Raw genomic sequence first — 20,276 nt, 5'->3', positions numbered from 1 at the left:
TTAATTTCAAAAATTGTACAGTCCTAGGGGAAAAAAAGTCTTTTCTGTTAATATATTTGCAATTCATGAAAGGATGTGGAAAATCCAAATAAATTACTTTTAAAAGCAGGCTTACCCCTGGGTGCTTTGGGTCAGGGGTGGGGTTTGTCCTTCAGGAGTTGGGCAAGTGACAGAGGTTGGGAAAGGTTTAGGGACACCTTGGGGTTCTGTCCTGTCCTTCCCAGGGCTCCACGTGTCGCCTGTAAATCTACCACAGCTTTCCAAGTGGGCTGCAAGATCCTGGCTGGAATTCTGGGTGAGGTGGGAGGTGTGACACTGGTGTGACACCAGGTGTAAGGATGTGGAGCTGATGAGGCCACGGAGCTGTTCCAGGGCTGGAGCCCCTCTGGAGCCAGGCTGGGAGAGCTGGGGATGCTCAGCTGGAGAGGAGAAGCTCCAGGGAGAGCTCAGAGCCCCTTGCAGGGCCTAAAGGGGCTCCAGGAGAGCTGCAGAGGGACTGGGGACCAGGGATGGAGGGACAGGACAGAGGGTGCATGGCTTCCCACTGCCAGAGGGCAGGAATGGATGGGATAGTGGGGAGAAACCTTCCTGGTGAGGCCCTGGCACAGGCTGCCCAGAGAAGCTGTTGCTGCTCATCCTCACGTTCCATCCTGCAGTGACAGGAGATTCAAGAAGTTTTTGGGTATAGAGCAGGTGAGTTTTATTTTCATTTTTTCCTGCTTTCCATAGCAGGTCCCCACCCTGTGGCTGCAGCTGTTGTTGCTCAGCAGAGAAATTAATTATTAGTCTCTTATACTTCCAGGCCTGGCAGAAAAGCTTTCCAGGAAGGCTCATGGCTGTGCAGGAATTCCTCCTGCTGCATGTGGTCATCTTGGATTGAACCTTTTACCACTCATTTTTGCCCAACCTAATCCAGTAATTTTTGAGAGCCAAGTTTGGCTGTACAGGCGACACTGAGATTAACCCTTTCCTAGTTGCTTCCCCCTATTTTCTCCCATGGTTCTTTTACTCCTGGACATTTATTCCTGTGTCTCGTAGTTCAACTCTTGGTCACTGAGTTCCTGCCCTGCAGTGAGAGCTGAGTTGTTCTTCCTGTGTCTCATTGCGGCCTCTCCGTGTGGGCTGGAACTGGGTGATGAAGCTGCATGGAGCTGGGCTCTGCCTAGTGGTGAACCCGGGCTTTGTTCAGGGCAGGCTGAGCTTTAGATGCCTCCAGAGAAAGGCAAAGCAGTGATGAAGTTGGATTTATCCATTGTTCTAGGGCTGAATTGCAGCTGTGTAATGAACACCAGGAGCTGTTTATGAATACCTGCATCTTACTGAGGTTTGCACTTCGTTCTGTTGCTCACCACTGACTTTGTTACTGCACCATCTTCTTATTTTCTGTCCCTCTGTCCAAGCCTGTGACTTTGTTTTGAGTGAGAGCTGGTCCGTGAGCAGGAGCTGCTTTTCATTTTTAATGGAGCAGAACAGGGTTTTTATAAGGCAGGGAGCCCTGTATTCCTGATCCTCCAGGGAGCAGGGTTTAAAATTCCATTAACACAGAAAAGAAAACTTTCCTTGCTTTTGCCCATCTTCTTTTCAAATCTGTGTTTGTGGAGCACCAGATTTCCCAGTTAGTTTGGGTCCAGCTGCTGTAGAACTGCTGAGAGATGTTCTTGGGTGAGCAGGGACAGGAGAGGACTCAGACCCTTCCCTGGACCCCCACAGCAAACGCCTCCCCAGCCTCTGTGTCCTTACCTCCAGCTGGGCAGTCCTGGAGCAGTTCCATGGATCAGCAATGCTGGACCAGAACAATCCATGGAGGAGGAAATGGGGCAGAGGAGAGGTGCCCAAATGCCCCTTCTATGGCTCTGGCTGCATTTCTGGTCCATCCATCAGTGTTTGGGAGTCCTGCCCCCCATCATGTTCTGACCTGTTCTCAACTGGGACCTGTTCTCCTGGCCCAGACTGTTTTACTCAGCCTTAAAGGAGGGAAGGCTTTCAAAAATCCTGATGGTACCAAGAAGGGAAGTACCAGAAACAGTTTCAAAGATCAGTTCCATCCAAACTACTCCAGAAAACCACATCCAGAAAGGAGCCATGTGTTCCTTTCTTGAAATCTTTGTTTAGTTAAAAATCTCCCATTCCCAAATCCAGCACTTTGTGTCCACATGTGTGTGAAACAACAGAAATCCTTTGTTGCCAGGACATTTGGGAAACGAGCTTAGAGAGAGAAGAGGATTAATCACTACTTTCTGCCTCTTTTGGATTCTCCTGTGTCTCAAGAGATTTAGGAAAGTCTCTCTCTGGCAGGTGTTTCTCCTCAGTCCCATTCTGCTGGGTGAGCAGCTCATGCACTCAGTGCTTTTAAACACTTTGTCACCTGCAGAATAAGGTCATAGTCTGGATTTTCCTGGATAACCAGGAAAAACAACCTGGTTGTTTCACCTTCCCTGGGCAAGGAGAGCAGGGACAGTGTCTGTGTGAGGACAGGGAATGCAGCTGCTCTGCGTGGGCCATCCTGATCCATCTCTGGCAGTGTATTTGGAGCATCTCAAACATCTTTCCAGTGCTGAAAGGGGCTTAGAAAAAAAGAGGGAGAGTAATGTCTTATGCAGGCAGATAGTGACATAACAAGAGGGGGAACCATGTTAAGCTGAGAGAGATTCAGATTAGATGTTAGGAGGAAATTCTTTACTCAGAGTTTGGTGAGGCCCTGGCACAGGTTGCCCAGAGAAGCTGTGGTTACTCCATCCCTGCAAGTGTCCAAGGCTGGATGGGGCTGGGAGCAACCTGGGATGGTGGAAATGTGTCCCTGCCCATGGGAGGGAGTAGAACAAGATGGGCTTTGAGGTCCCTTCCTGCACAAACCATTCCATGATTCTGTGATCCTCTCCCCAGCTCCGCTGTCCCAAAGGGAAACCGCAGCTCTCATTGCACAGGAGGACCATCAGGGAGAAGTGAGGGAGCTCCCCTGCTTTTTGGCCTGTGGGACAGGGAGCTGAGTCTTTTATTTGAATTAAACTTGTCCTGTGAGTGGGATAAGAACTAAAAGACAATTTAAAAAAAAAAGAGTGGCAGCAGATGAAGAGCTCCGTGGCCATGCCTCACATCAGTGGGCAGGAGAAGCCAGTGGAAGAGCCTTCTGTGTCTAGGAGCAGAAGATGACACTGGGGTGACCCTGACTTCAGCAGTGTGTGGCTCACAAGGGACCGAGGGAGCTGCTGGTGAGTCCTGTGGGTTGGGTTCCTTGGGGACCACAGTAGCGCTTGGGGCCAGCCCGGCACGGCCACGGCTGTGAGGACACGGGGCAGCACTGCTCGCCCTGCCCCTGCCCCAGCGTCCCCCGTGGGACAGGGACCGGCGGCAGCCACGGGACACAGGCCCAGGGCCACGCGGGGGACACGGGCCCTGCCTCACCTGTGGGACATGGGCCTGGTGCCATCCGTGGGGCAGGGCCCGGTGTCCCCCGCGGGACCGCAGCCCCCGGCACCGGGGCCGGGGCTCGGTGTCCCGGCGGCACCTCCCGGTCCCCCGGCAGGTCCCTCCCCGCTGCGGGACCCGCGCCCCGCACGGGGCAGGAGTGGCCTGCGGCCCGCGGGACGCCCCGCGCGTCCCCCGGCTCCCGCCCCGGTGCCACCTGCGGGACACCGACGCCCCGTGTCCCCCCCCCGCCCGTCCTCCGCCCCGCACCCGGGGCCGCCCCCGCCGCCCCCCGCCCGCCGCTCCCGCGGCCCGGCCGGACCCGCGGCTGCCCCGGGGGGGCGGCGGCTCTCCCGGGACCCCCCAGTAGGGCCCGTGCCGGGGGCGGGAGGGGGCCCGGGCGGGGGGCGGCGGGCGGGGGGCGCGGGGGGGCGGCGCGGGGGGCGCGGGGCAGGGGCCGAGCGGCGGCACCGCATCAATCACCGCCCGCCCCGCCCCCCCGGCGCTGATTGACGCGCCCGCAGCCAATGGGGCGCGCCCATGCCCCGCGCCCAGCCAATGGGCGCGGGGGAGGGCGGAAGGTCCCCGCTTGAAGGCGGCGGAGCGGCGCAGGTAGAAGCGGGCGCGGTGCGGGCGGGGGGCACGGGGGGGGCCTCGCACGGCCCGGGGGTCGCCGCCCCCGCTGTCCGCGGGCAGCGCCGGCCCCGGCCCCGCGGCCCCGCCGTTCCGCAACTTGGCTGCGGGGGCCGGGCCGCAGCGGGGCTGGGGGGGGGGGGGGCGGGCGGCTCCTCCTGCCCGGGAGTTGGGGGTCGAGGGCAGGGTCGCAGTGGACGCCGGGCCCGGGGCTCCGGGAGAGCTCCGCCCCGCCGCGCTGCCCCGGGGGGCCGGGCCCGGCCGGCTTCGTGCAGAGCGGGGACCCCCCCCCCCCCCCGCCCGCCGCCCCGCGCCTCCATTTTAGCCCGGGGAAGCGAGGCCGGGCCCGGGGGGCTTCGAGCAGGATCGGGAGTGGGGGGCGGCCCCCGCGCCCCCGGGCCGCGCTGCGAGCGCTGCCGGGCCCGGCCCCGCCGGCCCGCCCGGGGCGGGATGGAGGTAACGGTGGGAGGGGGTGGCAGAGCCCCCTTGTGACAGCCCTTTCTCTCTCCAGCTCCTGGATTTTCCTACCTCCTCGAGTAAATAAATAAGAAACTTCCATCCCGCCCGACGTCGGCGGAGGCTGGTAGGATCCGGAGGCCGTCCCCGTGCTGCCGGCTGCCCACCTGGAGCGCAGGTGTGAGGATGGGCCTGGCCAAGATGCCCAGCAAGGTACGTCCCGTCTGCCCCGCTGGCCAGGGCGCCCGGGGCCCTCCGCCCCCAGCGCCGGCCGGGTCGGGTGTGCTTAGGTGCCTTGGCAGGTGCTGGGTTGGTTCCTGGCCGTGCAGGATGAGGCTGGAGCCCTGCACGTAGTTTCTTGGCTCATGCAGAACTTTAAAATGGAGGTTTGGGATTATGGCTGGAAGTGTGGATTCATCCCGTGTGTACAGGGTGTTTCTCTCTCCAAAGCTATTCCAATGCATGTAGTGAAGAGACGTGGAGGTTCCTTTCGGGAGCACGTGTGTGTATTTACAGGTGAACCCTTGTGTGCAGCAGCATCAAGACGTCAAGGCATGACTTGCCCAGAAAAAGAAAGATCTATTTTTTTTCCTCCCTTTGTTGTGTTCATCCTTAAACCCCAGGTTTGCACTATAAGGTCTTTTTAATTTGCTGATATGATCTGGTTTATAGATGTATTTATAGTATCCAAAGAGTTTTGTGTACACCTGTCAGAGGGGTCTTGGCTTTGTCCTGTGAAAACCAAAGGTCTAAAACTGGAGTTTCCTGCTCACATTAATTAATGTCCCTCTGGTTTCCCCATGTGTGAGGTGGCTGTGGTGCTTCTGGGTCTGGAGTGGAGCCTGGCAGGGTTTTGCTGGTGCTTCTTTAGAAAAGTGACCTCTTGCCTTGCTAAAGTTATTACACATTAAAATTGTGTCCTAAACACTCAGGTACAGGAATTGAATTCTGTGCAGCTGCATAAAACCTGAAGGGAATTGCTAAAGTGAAGGATATTTCCTTCTCTTCATAAATCTATGAGCCAAAGCAACCTAACTTTAGGCCAATTATTGAGGCTGAGTTTAGACAAATTCTCTTGTAATGGGAAAACCAAAAATCTTATCTCAATCCCTTCACACTGACCTTATACAAATCTGCTGTGGTATTTGATCTCCAGTTGGCCAACACAGTAGCAGAGCTCTTGGTCTTTGTACACAGAATAACAGTGAGTTGTTTTGTGGGCTTTAAAAAATAGAATTAAAACTCCCTGTTGTGGGTTTTGGAGGTTATCCCGAAATACCTTGGAAATCTGTGCTCCTACAGCTCCTGCTGACACAGGTGGGAATTCGGAGATAACTTCTCTGCAGACTGGTCTTTATTTCCAAAGTGCCACATGGTGATGTGTTGGGGTTTGATGCGTGGCTGTGTGGAGCCAGTCACCCACGTAGGCACTGGGGTGTTGTCAGCCCCATGAGTGTCCCACCTAACAGGACATTTGTCCTGATCCCAAGTGCCAGCTCCTTAGGCTCATGCTGCAGCCTGGAAAACTTGGGAGGAGAAAACCCAGTAAAATTTAAGAGAGCTGCAGCCCTTGTGGGATGGGGAGATGGTGCTGGTTTGGTGTCCTGGCTGGGGAAGCTGCGGGAGGTGCCCCAGCTTCGGGAGGGCACTGCAGGGTGTCCCTGATGGAGCAGGGAAGGGCACATGGGAGGATGACACTGGATTGTTTCTGCCTCCCATGAGCTGGAAGGAGCAGTGCCTGTGTGTGCTGGTGGGGCACAGAGGGGGTGTCCGGCCATTGCTGAGGGGCGTTTGCTTCTGGTGGTGAGGATCTTGCTGGATCTTGTTTTTTGGAGTGTGTTGAGTGTGTCACAAGTTGAATTGCTTTACAGCTCTGCTAGGACCTGAGGGCTGTTCTCACCGGTATCCCCCACTTGTGCTCAAGCTCTAGCACCTGGTATTGTCACAGTTTGCAATGTTTTATTGTCATAGAAGAGACCAACTCAATTATAGCCCTTAAATTTTATAGAGCTCATTACCTGGAGCTCCTCAGAGGGGTGGGAGGTTTGTGGGAGCAGAGGAGCAGGAAGCCCTGCCTGGTCCTTCCCAGGGAAATGCAGCCTGTGCTGCTCCAGCCCTGGCTGTGCTGTGGTTGCAGAACGGGGACTCGTTGCCTTCTCCTTCCCGTTGCCATTTCCCTGTGGTTGCCTGGGCTCCGATTCTCCTGCGCTGGACTTGTCATAGGAAGTGTTGTTAATAAGAGCAAGTAAAGACAGGACTTTTTCACCTCTCAGTTCTGATTTCTGGCTGTGCTGCCGAGGGTGTGAAGGCAGGTGGATCTGTCTGGGACTGAGGAATTTGCATGAAGCCCTGACACTCTGGGCTCAGACCTGCAGGTTGGGTTATCTCTGGAACAGAGGGTCTCAGAGCACAGCCCTGATCACAAGATGCTGAGTGACTCTTCACCAGGGACACAGGAATAAATAATCTAATATCCTGATTATTAGCTATGATTCAGTCTGGTTAAAATGCTGCTCCAGTTTGGGATTAAACTGATTTATAAGCAGCTACCAATAGCATGGTAATATTTCCCCCACGTCTGGAAATCCAAACAGCAGTAGAATTGTTCCAAGTGCCCTACAGCAGAAATAGGAACTAATTCTTGTAGTGGATATGGGTAAAGTCACATGAAAAAGAGGACTGCAATGTGAATCAACAAACAGGGACTTTTAAAATTGGTGTTAGTGTGGCTTGAGGCAGAGGGTGTCCCCTCTCCCTCTAGGGCCAGCAGTGATGGGAGGCTGGATTTGGGAGTCTCGGGTTCACTGTTGACTCACACAGGGCGCGTGAGGTGCAGGATTTGGTGCAGATTGAATCTATGAAGATGTTCTGTGTGACTTAGCCATGGCTTGTGGATAAAGGAAAGTAGATCAAGACTTTCCAACTGGAAGAGGGAGAAAGGGTTGAGTTGTGCAGCAGGTATAAACCCAGCTTCCCTCTCAGCCTGTGCTGGTATGCAGCTATCAGTCCCCAGCTGGAGTAACAGCTTAAAAATTCAGGGTGGTTTATCGTGAGTGCTCAGCCAGACATGATTCTTCAGGAACCGCTTCTCTGTGCTCCCCAAGCTGGAACAAGGAGAAGTTCTCACCAGGACTCTGTGAAGCTGCTTCTTCTTCTGTCCAATGTGCTTTGGTCTGATGCAACAGCAGGGAGGATTTGAGAACTTTTTGGCACGATGGGACCAATGCCTTTGGCAGGGGCTCAAACACACTGGGGTGAAGTTTGTTACCTATGTGAAGTAGTCCAACATTCCCTGGGCTCACATCCCTATGGAAGCCATAGAACTACATTTCACAGTGGAAAGTGTACATGGAAATCTTAATTAATTCAAAGTATCTTAATAATGTGTCACAGTAACAAAGCCCCTTGACTTCACAGTATTTTAAATAATTTTCCCCCTCACCTGGCTATCCTTGAGTGACCTGGGTGACTTTGAGAGGTACCCATGGTCTGTGGAGTAGATACTCCAGTATGAAAACAAACAACAAGGGCTTGGAATGACAGGGAAAGGGAATGGCTTTAAACTAACAGAGAGTAGGTTTAAATTGGGTATTAGGAAGAAGTTGTTCCCTGGGAGGGTGGGAAGGCCCTGGCACAGGGTGCCCAGAGCAGCTGTGGCTGCCCCTGGATCCCTGCAAGGGTCCAAGGCCAGGTGGGACAGGGCTTGGAGCAGCCTGGGATAGTGGAAGGTGTCCCTGCCTATGGATGGTCTTGAAGGTCCCTTCCCACCCAAACCATTCTGGGATTCCATGTTGTCTTTGGAATTCTGAATGTCTGTATCAAATGGCTCCACCTAAATCATCAAGGGGGTTTTCAGACAAGCATTTGAACTTACACTGATCACTCAGCTCTTTGCGAGTAGCACATTCATTTCCTGGTCTTATCAAGCAAACTAAAACTCCACTGATCCAGAAATCTCCTGAGGAAGATCCAGGTTTGTAGCTCACCTTAGGATACGTTAGTTGAACAGATACCTGCCTCATCAGGGAGGGGTTGCTGAGTCTTACCAACCTCTGTGCTGTTTGCCTTCATGTGCTTCTATTTTCTGCTTTTTAAGGACTTTGCCCTTTTTCTTTCCCATTTAGTGGGCATTTTCAGTGAGCTGCCTGGGACATGCTGTGTGTGTCGTAGCTCAGGAGGGCCTTCCTTTCCATCATTCTGGTGAAGAAGATTGTCAGGAGAGCAATGATTACTGCAAAGATCTCTTGTTGCTACAGCTTATCCATATTTAGCTTTAAACCAGAAATGTTTTGCATCATCTGAAGCTTTTGGGGCCACTGACAGTTGAGTTCACTGTTTTTTGTTAGGGTGAAGTTGCAAATGAAGATGCAAAAGTTGTGGTTGTATCTGTAGGGAGTCTCATCACTGTGACTCAGTGGCCATCCACCTTTCCCGCATTCAGGATGTTTCCCAAACTGGAATAGCATGTTTTTAGGCTCAAAAGTAATAAATAATAGCACTTAAAAGTTATTTTATGTGCAGATGTGCATATACTTATTGTATAGAGAGTTAAATTTCTGAGGCAGGTTCAATCAGAGCAAGTAATGAGGATGAATAGGTGGAAAGATGAGGTAACAATTAAGTGTGAGTAGCTGGGTACACAGTCCTCACCAGATACTGTGGTTTGAGTGTTCTGGATGCTCTGCAGAAGAGGACAATTCAAAGGATGATGCTGTAAAAATGGGGATTCACTGGGGAGAGCTGCTCTTGTTCATGTGGGGCATCTCAAGATCAGGAGCGTCCTGTGTGAGGACAGGTGGCTGGTCCAGGAGTGGCCAGGTGACCAGCTGTGGCACAGTTTTGAGTGGGAAACTTGGGACTGGCAGGGCCGTGGGAGGTACATGTCAGAGGCCAAAGTTGTGTTATTTTAGACTGCGTGGCAATTTTTGCTACATCATCTCCAGATCAGGCTGGATGATGGAAGCTGCAGCTGTGTCTGTGCTGCAGGAAGATCCAGACCTGTTCTGGAATGGAAGGTGGAAATCTGGGCTCTTGGTCTGCGCCTCAGCAAAAAATCCTGCACTGCAGAATGAAAAGATCAGAAACGTTATTGCACAGGAATTTCTTTTAACTTCCTCCACAACAGATTGTCCTCACTCTTCTGTTCCAGTACAAAACCACATTTGTTGCTACTTCTGCTTTCTGGTTCTGAGGAGATCAGGAGAAGTGTGAAGCTGCTGAATTCCTCATGCAATTGTCTTTCAGAAATGGTAATTTTGTTACCCTTAAGAATAGATTGTGTTCACTGTGTGACCCCGTTCGGTGCTGCATGTGGGGCTGCTGATAACACACTGCCCTGCTGTCCTGCTTGGCACTGTTTCATCGCTGACTGTTCAAGGTCTCTACGCTCTTTTTTTTTTTAAGGTACTGCATGAGAGTGCTGAGCCTGGGGTAACTGGCGTGTGGGGATGGAATGGCCATCAGGAAGGGGACAGCTGGGACTGCAAGGGACAGCACAGGAGCGGAGCTGGTTGTCTGCAGCTCCCTGCTAGGGCATAAAAACCAGCATTGGTCTCACTGCTGTCCTTAGTTGGATATTTTTCTTGGAAAAACACTTAGGTATGAGCTACGTTTTGAGCATTTGTGTTGTCAGCAGAGACCTCTGGGGTGGCTCTTACTGCAAGCCCAGGTGGTCGCACACACCCTTAGAAAAATGATGAAATGTGAATTTCCTGACCCAAAAAACGCAGCTGTAATGACGGTGCCATGGTGTGATTTGTTAAGCAATATGTTGGATTTTAAAGAGCAATGGTAGTGTCTTGACTCTGTATCTCCAAATGCTTTTTAGAGGAAGGGAGCGTTGCTCAGGTACGTGGTGGGATTCCTGAGCAGGGCTGGGAGTTGGACTCTGATCGTTATGGGTCCCTTCCAGCTCGGGGTGTTCTGCAATTGCTTGTGTGGTATTGTACCACCTTGTGTGGTGCTGGGATTGAAGCAAGAGGAGGAAATAAACTTGTCTGTGTGCACTGCATAATCCAGGCCAGGATTGTCCATATGGAAAGAGGATTCCTGCTTACCTAACTCTGCAGTCGAGCAGGACAGGTTTTGTTTTTCTCTAAGTGCAGGGGCAGGTTCTCCTCTGTGACGGTGAACACAGCTGGCACTGCTGTACCTTTTTCCCTATGCAGGCAAGTGATGGTCTAAAGCACTTTCTTCTTGGCAGAGCTGCATTCCTGCTGTAGAGGCAGCAGAGCAGTGTTCTGGCTGAGAGAGATCCAGCCCCAAACTGCCGCCAGAGCAGGGAAGTGCCTTTGCCTGGCAGGAATTTCGAGCCGGGTTGAGGCACTCCGAGAGTGCCGGGGGCAGGTGGAGGCGTGGGCTCTGTCTGTGCTGGGGGACAGTCAGTGTCACCCGCCTGCAGGTGGCCAAAGTGAAGGTCAAAGAGGTGACATGGTTCCCTGCAGTCCCAAACGAATCCTTTCCTGCTCTTGGTGTGCGCTGCGTGACGGAGCTTGTGAGGAGGGGGAAGGATCCGGGGGACAGTAGGAGGAACCCTCTTTGCCGGGCTGCAGGCCCGCTCCCGAGGCTGCCAGCCCTGCGTCTCCCCGGGACACCGTCCCCAAACCCTGTTCGGAGCCTCGGAGCTGCGGGAGCAGGGCGAGCCCTGGAGCCCGGCGGGGCGCTGGGGGTCGTGGAGCCTTTGGGCAGATTTTCTGGGAATAAAGCTGGGGACTGTGGCAGGAGCGATGCGAGACGAGCCAGCAGGGAGCTCCCGGGGCTGCGGGTGGAGGCGGGAGAGCGTGACGTGCGGTTTTGGGGGGAAACACTTAAACGGCGAAAGTTGGGGGTTTTTTTTCATTTTTCCCGGGAGCGGGCTTGCGGTGGAAGAGCGGGCAGCGCTGTGCATTTTGGGCGGGAAACGGTTAAAACAGAGGCGTTCCTGCAGCGCCGTGTCCTGCGTGTCCCCCGGGCGCGGGGGCGGGCGGACTCCAACTCCCGCCGTGCCCCGCGCCCGGCCGCGGGCTCCCCCTGGCGGTGTCCGGCGGGGAGCGCAGCCTTCCGCAACGGCGGGGCCGCGGCGGGCGGACAAAAGGCGGCGGGTCCGCCCCTCCCTCCCCTTCCCCTCCCTCCCTCCTTCCCCGGCGGCGGCGGCGGTGCCGGTGCCCGCCCCTCCCCTCCCTCCCCTTCCCCTCCCCTCCCGCACTGCAGCTCCTCCGCGCGGCCGCGGCGGGCGCTCGGCGGGGCCCCCCGGCTGCGGGCGGGCGCGGGTTGCGCTGCGCGGCGCGGCCGCCGGGGGCGCTGCGGCGGCGCCCCCCCGCCCCCCCGCCTCCTCCCCGTCCTCCTCCTCCTTCCCCCCGGTGCATTCTCCGGCTGACGGGAGGGGGAGGGCAGGGAAGGAGCCCGGCCGCCATTTTCGAGCCGCGCCGCCGCCGCGCTCGCCCGGAGCAGGGGGGACCGGGCGCGCCGACGAGAAGCGCCGCAGCGCCCGCTCCGCCCCAGCGCTCCGACCCGGGGGCGGGGGGGCCCCGCTCCCCCCTCCCCCCCCACCCCCAGCACTGCGGCCGCCGAGGGAGACGGGCGAGCCCATCCCCCGTTCCGCCGGGGCGGGCGGGGGGGGCGCCGGGGGTGGCGGCGCCGCGGCTGCCGCCCCTCGTCCCGGGGGGGCCCGCTTGGTTTGTTTGCGAACTGCGCCCGTTTCGCCGCGGCCGAGCCCGCCCGGACCGCGCTCGCCGCTCGTCACGTGGTAGGTGCCGCTCGCCCCGCGCCCGCCGCCCCGCGCCCGCCGCGCCTCCCCCGCCGCCCCTTTGTTAGAGCCGCCGCGCCCCGCCGGGCCCCGCCGCCGCCGCGCCCCAACTTCTCTGAGCCCCCCCTTGCCTGCCCTTCCCCTCCCCGGTGCGGCGGAAAGTGCGGGGGTCGCGGCGGGAGAGCCGCCCCGCACCCCCCCGCCCGCCGCCCCCGGTGCTGCGGCTCCCCGGGGCGGGGGGGGGGGCGGCGCGGGCGGGGGGCGGTGGCGCCACTTTAAATTGAAATTCCGTCCCCGGGGGTCCCGCAGGGTCGGGTCGGGGCCTCTCACGTGGCCGCTGCCCCCGGGGAGGGGAAGGGACGGGAGGGGAGGGAGGAAGGGGGGGGCACTATTCCCTAACCTGGTGGGAAAGGGGGGCTGGGGTGGGGGGGCACACGCGAAGTTTTAAAAGTAAACAGAAAAAAAAAAATTAATTGCATAACCTCAAAGCTTGCAAAACGCGTGGAGGGAGCAGGTCCCGCGGCCCCAAATCCGCCTGGAAAATAGGAGCGGAGCGGTGCCGGTAATCCCGGTGGGCTGTCACCGGCGGGAGCCGTGTCACCGGGTGCTCTCCCTGCTCCCGGGGTGCACAATAGCGTTATTTTCCAGGTGGCTTCGAGCTCCAAAACCATTTCCCTCTATTTACTTTCTAGCCGCATATTTTGTATTTTATTTATTTCAAATCGGCCCTGCCGATCCAGAATAATTTTCCCCAAAACAAGCTGGAAGAGTCGGGCTATCCTGAAATGTTTTCTGTGATCCCTACGCGTGTTTACTTCCATCACGGGATTAGCATCTTCTAGTGCTTGATTACAGAGAAATTTCCATCATTTGGGGTATAAATGGGAGTCATGTAGGAGGAAAAATAAAGCAGCTAAATATATTGGGAACTAAAGTTATTTTCTCCCCAAAAATTAGACCCACCTTCCAAACCGAGGTGTCATCTCTCCTCTCCTTAAATTTGTGTCCAGGTGGAGCGGAAGGCAGGCACTCAATAGATTTTGTTCCCTGTTATGTAAAATGCACTTGAATGACAAACTGTAGTTTTCCATGAAACCGGTCAGGATATGGGAGGAACTGCAGGTTTTTTATTTGTTTTGACTGACCATTATATTTTGAACTGGTTTGGGCCACGGCCGTGTTGATGGTTACATCATGTCATGTGTTGTGTAAAAATAAGGTGAGGAAAAAGCCCGTTTCTCCGGGGTGGGAAAGTCGGGAAGGACTCCGGTGCGGGTCGGTCCCGCTGCCTGCGGGGGATAAAACATTCTGGGGGTGGTTGAGGTGTGACGCGTGGCTGTGTGTGCCACCGAACCTCTGCCGCGGCTGGCAGTCCAGGCATCTGTTTGTGTACCAGCGTTTTCTCTTTAAAACCATATTTGTCCTTTTTATAGCCTTTGTTTTCATGGAGGAACCTCTGATGCTCTTCCCTGCTTCAGCGTATCCTCTTGGATTTCCATTCTGGCACGGGAACAGCGATGCTGTTCAAGCTGATTATATATTTTTTTTTTTTCTTTAATTGAGAAGTCAGCAGCCTTTTAAATCTGCGAAGGGGGCGGTGGAACAGAGCGGGCCCGGGGGCAGCGAAGGAGAGCCTGGGGAAAGCCCGGGCTGGTGCTGGGACCGGCTCGGAGCTCGGTTTCCCTGGCCGAGGTGCCGGCCTCCGCCCGCCCCCGCACGCCAGATACGGGCGGCCTGGCTTTTGGCGCGGGAGGGATGGGGATGGTGTGTTTTTCCCTGTAGCCGCACTGCCAAGGTAGCACAGCTGTGTGGGGCTTAATGGATTGATATGCTGCAGGAGCAGTTAATTGTGGAACTTGGTTGTGGTACTGTTATAGCTGATTTGTAATGATTTAGCAATGAGGAATGACTTGTGTTCCCTCGTCAGAGGTGATAAAGCAGCAGATGACCAGGCAGATGTGGCTGTGGGTTTCTCTTACGCCTTTTTTCCCCTCTTTTGCCTTTTATTTATTTATTTTTTAATGCTGTATTTCAGCCTCATTTGCTCTCGGAGATCATCCGGTAACCAGAGAGCTGGTGAGATTCTGACATCATGCAAGGCAGGGGTGAAAACTGAGCGGTTCTGTGACCAAAGTCACTTCTTTTTGCCCTGTTTATAACTTGTGTTTTGGTGAAGGCCACTGCCATTATCTAATGAACGCCCAGAACAAAGACTGTCTCTGGAGTTCCAGCACTCCACCCTTCCCTGCTCAGGCTCCACTTGCTGCCTGTCCTTAGGAGCCTCAAAAGGCTTTTCCATGGAGGATGAGATGCAGTGGATAGCGAGGTAAAGATAAGGCCTGAGGATTCTTAGGCCCAACCCGAGGGAAAGAGTAAAGCTTGGGGAGTGGGAGAAAGGGCAAGCAGCACATATTTTGATTTATGCGCCTTCCCCCCGCCCCCTTCCATATAATTTTCCTTTTCTGGAAAACTACTTTTTTCTGGGACCATTTTTTGAGAGTAGGTCAGTGCTATCTCAGGCCCATACCCAAACAGCACCTGATTTTGCATTTTTTCTGTTTGTTTTTTTACTGGACTGTGAGAGAAACAGGTGGGCCAACTTAGGCCTAAATGGGAATTTAATTCCTGGAAGGGTCTCAGGTGGATCACGTAGTGATGAGACCAAATAATGAGTAAGTTCTGCACGCCTGCCTCTCTTCCCAGTGTTTATCCTTCCATTAAAAAGAGCTCTGAGCACTGGGCAGTAGCAATGGCAGGTGATCTGAGAAGCACCGTTTCCGTTGCTGCATTTTATAAATACCATGTCCCTGCTCATGACTTCCAGGAATACAATGTCTATCTGGAATGAAAAGCAGCAGAGACTCGGTTTGAAAATCCTTCCCTGTAAACAGGAGTTTGGCTGCGTGTTTGAGGATGCAGTTTTCTGTGACAAATCGTTTAAATTGGAATAAAAGCTTTCTGTTCTTTCTCAGCTGGGCCAGGAGTTGTCATACCCAAATCAGCAAGAGTCTGGGTGATGCAGGACTTGAGTAAACATAATTCCATTAAACCCTGTGCATGTCCTCATCAGCCGGAGTTCAGAGCTGTGTTTTTGGAAGAGGAGAGTTTGGATAAGGTCTCGTTCAGGTTTTTTGAAGTTAGAAGATCAGTCTGGATCTCCCCTGCCACGAGGCACAGCCAGCAGGTTACTGCTGGAGTTTGGAGAGTGAGACAAATGGAGAAATGGGAGATGTGAATAGTTGGGAAGACCTAATTCTGGAGAGTACGGTTTTGACAGTGCAGTATCTGAATATGGTGATGAAACTGTGCTGTTTATCTGATAAAATGAGGGAAGAAGGTAACAAAATCACATCTCAAGAGGGGAAATGGGAGTAGCTGTCAGCCTTGAACAGGCCTCGTCCTCATCTGTGCCTGAGTTAATCTCTTGTTGCAAACTTACTTTTTTCAGATTTGGTGGAAAGAGAAATTTAATTGAAATATATATTTCTGTATTGGGAGCTGCTTCAGGCCTCAGAGGCCTTAGCAGAAGGTGGACCTTAAAGATTTCTCATTTTCAGCTCTCAGACGTTGGGAAACATCTCTCTGAAATCTTTATAACTTCCTGTCAAGGTCTGCAGCGACAGAGGATGTGATGGGAAGGTTACTGTGAAGTTGCTTTGCACTAAATGAGGAAGAGCAAGCCCAGCTCAGGCTGTAATTACGGCCCGTGAAAAAGAACCTGTGATGTGTGAGTGACCATCACTTTTTATTAAACGAGTGTCTCTGCTCTGGAGTTCTTGTCACGGTGGCAGCCACAGTGGGCTGTGCTCTCTGAGATCCGAGGAGCAGGAAAAGCTGAGATCTGCAGTCAGCTGTGCACTCGTGTCATGAGGAACCGAGTTCTGAACTCCAGTCAGAATGAAGTATTTGAACTTGGCTGCCAGACTGGGCAGGGATCTGGTGATTTGGGACACTTAATTCTGCTCCTCTCTGGGCTGTTATTTCCTCTTGAGGACATGGCCAGTTATCGCAAGGCACTCCAAAGGACTTTTTGTAGTGACAGTCAATGCCTCGTTCTAAACTATTAAGTATAAAATATGAAGTATTAAGGTGGTGCCACTTTATGGGGCAGGGGGTGTTAAGAGTTTTGGGGATAGTTGTATGCTTTTGAGCAAAGCTGGGTATGACTGCACCTAGTGAATGAAAATGTGTCTTTAAAATTAAAAGGCAATTCTGTTTTTTGTTTAACTTGCTCCCTGAGTCCTGAGTTCAGTTTTTCGTATTTCCTGGGCAACTTGCCCAGATTATGTGAAAGAAAAACAAAATCTTTCTGATACTGGATGGGGAAGACCTGGATTTCACAATTAAAGCTTTTCTAAATTTTACTTTATTTTTTACTTTTTGTCTCTGACAGGCTGCTGCTGTCTGCAGCTGACCCATTATTATTTTTTGAACCACATTTCTTGTGATTTGACTCTGAACTGCAACTTTGTTCTGAAGAGTAGCTTAACAGCAATGGGTATTTTTGTCTCCAGCCACTTAATTTTCCAGGTGAAGGCATTCTTGCTTTTGTTATTCACTTTTCCAGGTTTTTTTGGCAGAGATGACAGTTAATCTTGCTTTGTGGCTTCTGTTTTTCTTTCTGACATCATATTGATGAAACCTCCTTTACCTCAGATGATGCAATTGATTTGGTTTATTTATGTCCAGCGAAAATTCACAGGCGTAAGAGAGAATTACTCTTGCAAAAAGAGATCTCAGAGTTGACCAGACTCTGCTATTCATGTGGACAAGGAAGTGGAAACAGCAGCTTTTAGTTTAATCTTGAGGGTTTCTCTTTGGAAACAAAAGTAGAGCTCAGTAATATTTCTGGGATGTTCTTACTATTAAAATTCTTATTTTTCCCGGGGAGATTAGGCGCAAGTCTGTAGTGTTAATAGCTGTGCAAGGTACTCGTGTATGTATTGTAAAAATCTGTGGTTCTTGTGTATGTTCTTAACCTTTTTTTAGTTAACATTAAAAAAAAAAAACCTGTTTCCCAAATGTGGGTCATTGCAAGCACACAGTCTGCACGTGATAAGTGGCTTATCAATAAGGTGATCGTCCTGTACTTGCCTGTCACGTTTCCTTAATTAAAGCTTTGAGAGTTGCTTCTCATGTAAATCCCTTTCTAAATTGGTAAACGCCTGTCTTACAACTGTAAAATGTTGAAAAGCGATAACAAAAGGCACATTGAGAATCTGTTTTGCACAATAGTTGTAACTTTGGTAGATGGACGTTGTGGATATGGAAAACATTTGTAGGGCTCAGGGAGTTGTTGTATGTTGTTACCTGCTGAGGTTAGAAGCACAGATGATGTGTTTTACTTGCAAAATGAAGTGTAGAGGGATTTTATTTTAGCAAGTTTGGGGGTTTTTTTGTGTGCTTTGTTTTGGTTTTCTGACTGAAACATGTTTGTAACCACACGAATTCAAGAGTTGGCTGCACTGTTGATCTGTAGTGGGGGAGGAGAGGGGAAGTGGGAATTGGTATAATACTCACTTCCTTCAGGGTAACTTTGCTTTTATTGCTTCTAACAGCACCTTTGTGTATGTCAGGAAATGGGTGTTGGGGAGGACAGAGCTTTGAGGTGAAGGGGTTTCAGGGTGCTGGAATTCGGGATAATTTCAGGGATTGAGAGCGTAATCCAGGGAACAGAAATATGTGAGGTGGGTGTGACCAAGCGGTGCAGGAGGGATGGAGGGCAGAGGTGATGGAGCCAGGTGGGTGCCATGGTGGGATTGATGTCTGGGAGGAGACCAGCTGGTGGGAGAGCATGGACAGCCCTTCCAGAGGCAAACTGGAGTGAGTTTAGACAGGTGCCTCCTGTGTCCAGTTCATGGAGCTCCTCATATCTTCTCATGAGCCTCACTGGAAGCACAGTGCCTAGTTTCTCCCCAAGAAAACTCAAAACTTCCTGTGTTTGTTTTGGGCTTATTTTTGAGGTATTGCACAAAGTCATGTGCTTGGAAACCCAGTTCTCCTTTCAAGGTCTGATTGTAAAATTGGGTTTTAGAAGCAGAGGGTATTGAATAAGTCAGCATGCTGGAGGATTGTTTTCAGGGGTGTCATGACCTGATGCTGCTTCAGGTATAGGGTAACTGCGTGTGTTCCTCCTGCCCCCTCTGACTTCCCATTGCTGCCTCGGCCTTATTCCCTCCCACTCTTCCCTCTGCTCTGTGTTTAAGAAGTTCGAGCATTGGTGCTGCTGATGTGGAGTTGTAGGTGAAGCCCCCTGAGAAGCCCTGGTGCCTCTGCTGCCTCGGTGGCCTCCCGTGCACTCCTGGGGACCGAGGGAAGATGGATGAGTTACGGTTACCCTGGTTTTACCTGCTTGCTGCAGCCTTTCATCTTTGCTCTGTTAATTACTGCTAACTGCTCTGGCAGTGCTCTACTTCTAAATGGAAAACGAAGAACGTTCATTCAGTATTAGCTTAAGACACGCTGTAAACACCACGCTGGCCTTCCAGAAACAGCTCCTCTTGGATTTTCCCAGGTGAAGTCCAGCACAGGGGTTGCGCCACGGCTGCTGCAGGTTGGGCTGGAGTTGAGCTGTGGTGGTGGAACTGGAGCAGTGTCCAGTTGCTCTGGCAGTTCTCTACCAGCAGGGCTTGTGCCAGAGCAGAAGCCTCTTGGTCCCACATGTGTTACCTTGAGTGTGGGAATTAAAGACCCTTGGCAGGAAAATGGTGAAAAAAGGGTGCTCACATGGATCTGCTAATACAGATGGGTGACAGCAGTTTGAGTAGAACTTGCCAGCATGGTTTGGGTCCCAGGAGCAGGCAAAAGATTGGGGGATAATTCTTGGCCTTATTGTCAGACTTACCAGAATACTCTGAAAGTTCCTCAGACTGTGTGAATGACCTTCCCTTCCCATTCTATGACCTTTCCTTTTCTTTGTTCTCCTTCCTCAGAGATGCCTTAACACCTTCTCCCCTCCAATTCCCTGTTAGGAAGAAATTCCTGATAAGTGTAATGCGGCTTTAATAACAACCCAGACTTACAAACAGAGGGAGGGAACATGCTTACAAATGTTCCTTAATGTCTTTTCCAGGGGTTGCTCATAAAAGTAGAGATCTGTTTCAATGTTAGAGAAGCCAGTGCTGTCCAGCACACAGAGAGTTGATAAGGACTTAAAATAAAAAAAAATAGACCAAATAACTTCTGGAGGTCATCTTTAAGCTACTAGAACAAAGCCTTATTCTTAGCGGAGGCTTTCCAGGCTTCCAAAGTATTCTAAATGGTGTCCACCCCATGAAAAGTGGAGCCAAGGAGGTTTGCAGTAGCTTACCAGGAGGATTTTTTGTTTTCAAGTGGGTTTGCTAACCTGGAGAAAATGGCAGTGTCAAAGTTTTGCTTCCATCTCCTACTTCTGTTAATTTGATGACTGTCCTACAGATTAAAACTCTCTCCAGCCTGGGCAAACTCCTGACTGGCTGCAGTGCAGATATGTTCATGAAGAGTCATTTAGCACCAAGGGGAGGGTTTTCTGCTCTTTTTGCAGTTGGGTGTTCCTGAAGCTGCTGCTGATGTCTCGTGGTAACTGTGGTGGAGAGCCCTGAGCCAGAGTTCCCCCTGGAAGGGAAACCCGTATGTTTCTGCAGAACTGGGAACCTGTTAGGGACAGTCATTCCCAGTGTGTGTGTCTCTAGTGAAGGTCTTGGAAGGAGGCTGGAGTGGAGGAAGTCTTTGTTCTGACGGTCTTCCTCCCTCCTCTCCCAAGGGTGTCTTAGCTACAAGTGGAAAGTTCCCTGCAAGTTCCTTTTTTTTCTTTCTTCCCTGAATAGGCATGTTCAGTTTTTATTTATGGACCCAAATGGTGACTGAAATCCATTTTCAGTGAGTGTGGCCAAAACTTTTAGACATACAGATCCTTTTTTAGTAAGGATAAGGTGTAGTTCATGACAGAATACCATAAGTTCTGTGAGTAGGGGACTTGGGAAGCCTGAACCCATCTCCAGCATCTCAGTTGCAACAGCTTTTTTAAAGTCTGTTCCTCTGGGAGTGTGTTCTTCCTTCCTTGTCTCCTCCTGTGTCACCA

General features: G+C 52.3%; 1 protein-coding gene across 4 annotated transcripts in view; it reads left to right on the top strand.

Moving 5' to 3' along the window:
* The first annotated feature begins 4,460 nt into the window (after positions 1 to 4,460).
* The window catches only part of KANSL1 (KAT8 regulatory NSL complex subunit 1), an 81,057-nt gene continuing 65,241 nt past the window's right edge, over positions 4,461 to 20,276 (top strand). For 3 of the 4 annotated variants that reach the window (XM_039564604.1, XM_039564602.1, XM_039564600.1), the window contains exon 1: positions 4,461 to 4,707. The gene's annotated coding sequence lies outside the window, so the exon portion shown is untranslated. Of the gene's footprint in view, positions 4,708 to 12,118; positions 12,218 to 20,276 lie in introns of those variants that run through there. The other variant, XM_039564601.1, reaches the window with a different exon arrangement.

Source organism: Corvus cornix, chromosome 23 (assembly GCF_000738735.6).
Source record: "Corvus cornix cornix isolate S_Up_H32 chromosome 23, ASM73873v5, whole genome shotgun sequence".
Taxonomy (NCBI): Eukaryota; Metazoa; Chordata; class Aves; order Passeriformes; family Corvidae; genus Corvus; species Corvus cornix.
This window is presented reverse-complemented; position numbering and strand designations above follow the sequence as displayed.